Source organism: Sciurus carolinensis, chromosome 7 (genome assembly GCF_902686445.1).
Source record: "Sciurus carolinensis chromosome 7, mSciCar1.2, whole genome shotgun sequence".
Lineage (NCBI taxonomy): Eukaryota > Metazoa > Chordata > Mammalia > Rodentia > Sciuridae > Sciurus > Sciurus carolinensis.
In genome coordinates this window covers 79,740,194-79,743,578 of record NC_062219.1, presented here as the reverse complement: position 1 = coordinate 79,743,578, position 3,385 = coordinate 79,740,194, and the positions used below count along the sequence as shown (strand labels likewise).

The window sequence follows — 3,385 nt, the reverse complement described above, 5'->3', positions numbered from 1 at the left end:
CAAAATAGAAGTGAATATTTAGTGAATTGAGGTGAGAAAGACTTTTCTAAGCATATTTATAAAGCAAATTAATAAAGGTAACCACATTAAACAAACAACAAAGTGAAAAACACTTTGGAATGTTAAGAAATATAAACCAAAGGAAAAGGAAATCTTCAAACTAGAAATAATCTAAAAAATATCTTTCAAAGAATAACAAAGTAATATTTTCAGTAAATGAATAAAATATTCCTACAAATTAGTTGCCTCATCAAAAAAAAAAATGCCTATTTAGGAAAGGGTATTCCCTAACGAGCACTTGGTAAGTATTCAATAAACCATGCTTATTATAGTAATAAATTTATAAGAAAACACAAATATAATAATAGAAAATAGGGCTGGGGATATAGCTCAGTTGGTAGAGTGCCTGCCTGGCAAGTACAAGGCCCTGGGTTCAATTCCCAGCATCCCCCACCCAAAAAAATAAATAACAGAAATAAGAGGTAAGAAAGTAATCAAATTATACAAACAAATGCAGATTAAAACTATGATTTACCATTTTTACCGGAAATTTAAAAATTACTCTATATTCAAAAATTATTCTTAAAGTATTGGTGACAATGTGAATTGACAGTGTTTTCTCAAAGCTCTTTGGCAATATACTATATTTTATCCAATTCAATTGCAAAGTGCAGCACACTTTTAAGTACCACTAGAGAAAAGAAACAGACAAACTGGTATGCCATCAATTATAAAATGTGTGTAAATTTCAGAAATGGCAGAACATAAAAGGTAGACAATTTAGAATCAGTGAGCTGTTAAAACAAGAGTTTTATTTTCAAGAAATATGTAAAACTTATTCATTCAATAATCCAGTAATAGTTGGTGCAATGCATTGAACAGTGATCCCAGAGAAGATATGTGCATACCTTAATCCTCAGAATATGTGAATGTGACTTTATTTGGAAAAAAGGGTCTTCGCAGATGTAATTATATTAAGAAACTCAAGATGACATCATCTCGTATTATCCCAGTGGGCCCTAATAACCAGCATCCTTATGGAAGATATACAGTGGCAGTACATACAGGGTGAAGATGTAGACAGGGACTGGAATTGTGAAGACAAAAGATAAGGAAAACCAGGATCCACCAGAAACCAGAGTGAGGAATTACTTCCCCAGGCCCCCAGAAATAGTGCAGCCAGAAGTCAGAGGTAGGCAGTCCTGCTGACACATGAATGTGAATTCCTGGTATCCAGAACTGTGAGAGAATAGTCTGTTTTATGCCACAAAGGTTGCAATAATTTTTTTCCTATTGCTCTATATAAAATAGAATGTGATCAAAACAATTTAAAAATATGAATAAATAAATGAAAATGTGAAAAAGATGGAAAAGAAACACACCCAAATGTTGACTGATTTTATTTTGATGCCATCATTTCCATATTTCCAAATTTTAAACTACAGTCATACATGACTTCTAAAATTAGGAAAAATAATAATTGGTATGAAAACATAACACTGAAGGAGGTAACTTTTTAAAAGGAAATTGTCTTACTGTAATCCTATTATAATAACTCAACTACACCTTTCCCCTGTGTTCCTTTCTAAACTTTGTCTTTGTAATTAAAGAAGATATATATTCCTGGTCAAAATGCAAAGAAAAAACATCCCTTAAACTTTCTCTTATATAAAACTTTCTTTACTTCTATATGTTTTCTTTCTTCTCAATGCATTTCCATTATTATTGAGTCCCCTTTTGTTCATTTCCTCTCAAACGACTCTTATTAAAACACTATTAACATTGCTTTGGCAAGATCTGAACATATCCTATTAAGATCAATATTATTAACTAATGAGAGTGCAGTTGGTCCTGATCCATGAATTGAATACCTCTGCTTTTTCAGAACTTTTTTATAGTAAAAGTTATTATATTTTAACTAATATATTTTATTTTTAGAGAAATTCTAGATTTGCAGAAAAATATAGAGCTCTCCTATTCCCCCTCACCCCACCTTCACCACCTTTTCCTCCATCACTAACATCTAAGTGTGGTTCATTTATTACAACTGATGAGCTAATATCCATGTATTATTATGATCTACATTAGGGTTCACTCCTTGTATTGTATAGTCTATGGGATTTGACAACTGTGCAATGACAAGTATCCTCATTGCAGTAGCATGCATAATTTCACCACTCTAAAATCTCCAGTACTGCTTTCTCTTCCCTCCCTTCCCTCTCCCCAGACCCCTGGAAATTACTGATCCTTTTACTGTTGGCAGTTTTGCTTTTTCCAGAATGTCATTATTGTTGGCATCATGTAGCCTTTAGCAATTGGCTTCTTCTTTAGCAGCATGCATTTAAGATCCCTTATTGTCTTCATGACTTAATAGCGCATTTCTTTTTATTGCTAATTAATAAAGATTTGGAGAAATCCTGTGAACAGCTCTGTCCATTGCTGCACATGATATTTCCTTACATATCCATGTTTACATAGTAACATCTACTTCATTAGTGAACAGGCACTTTGTGCATGAAGGACACTCACTATATTCTAGTGGAGAAGGTTTTGCCATGTCACAAATATCTAATTAAATCAGTTCTCTCTGTTCCTAAGAGAACTAACTGTTCTTCATTTATCCAATAAGAGGAATAAACACCTAAAATGTCCTTCCGGGGGACTCCTTGTTAAAGTGAAAAAAAAATAGGATAAAAAGGCTTTGTTTCTTGAAATATTATAGACTAATTGTCTTTCTTATTATACTGTCATTTTCTAAAAGCCACCACACACTACAATTCCACATGCTTCCTGAGCAAAATAAATTTTCTATCAAAGGATCTGTCAATATTTGTCACACTGAGATATATATGATTTTTAAAATAGTTCTGATTTGTTGAAATATACTGTTATCTTTTTATTATTACTGTGCTATAAATTCTCTTGGGCTTTGCTTTTTATTGATTGTTTAATTTTTATTTTAACTTTTCTTGCACGGCATGATTTTGTATAATGTTATTTCAACACTTACGTTCTTTTTCTTCCCAATGTGTTTCCTCATGTCCCTGTAATGTTGGTTCCTTAAAAGCTAACAGACATTTTTAATGCTGCATGGAGTAAACATTTGTTGGTATTGAGCAAGACAGGTGCATTTGATACAGATACCATTCGAAGGCTTTTCCCCCACACTTAACTTTCCATCAAGGCTTTCCTTTAGATACTTCTTATGAGTAGCAACTTAGATCTTTCTCTGTACTGATATTTAAACAACCCTATATCTGTTAAAACTCATACAACTGTGCACCAAAGAGAACAAATTTTGCTGTGTGTAAATTAAAGTAAAATGAAAAAATACAAAATAAATTTGTATGTTGCAACTGTATTTCTTCATAATTGCTAAAAAACA

The 3,385-nt window shown here is 32.2% G+C and overlaps 1 non-coding gene across 1 annotated transcript; it reads left to right on the top strand.

Annotated features, from left to right (window-relative positions):
• The first annotated feature begins 379 nt into the window (after positions 1–379).
• On the top strand, positions 380–452 carry Trnaa-ggc (transfer RNA alanine (anticodon GGC)). The gene has a single exon. It is a non-coding gene; the product is annotated as a tRNA-Ala (tRNA).
• The last annotated feature ends 2,933 nt before the right edge of the window (positions 453–3,385 follow it).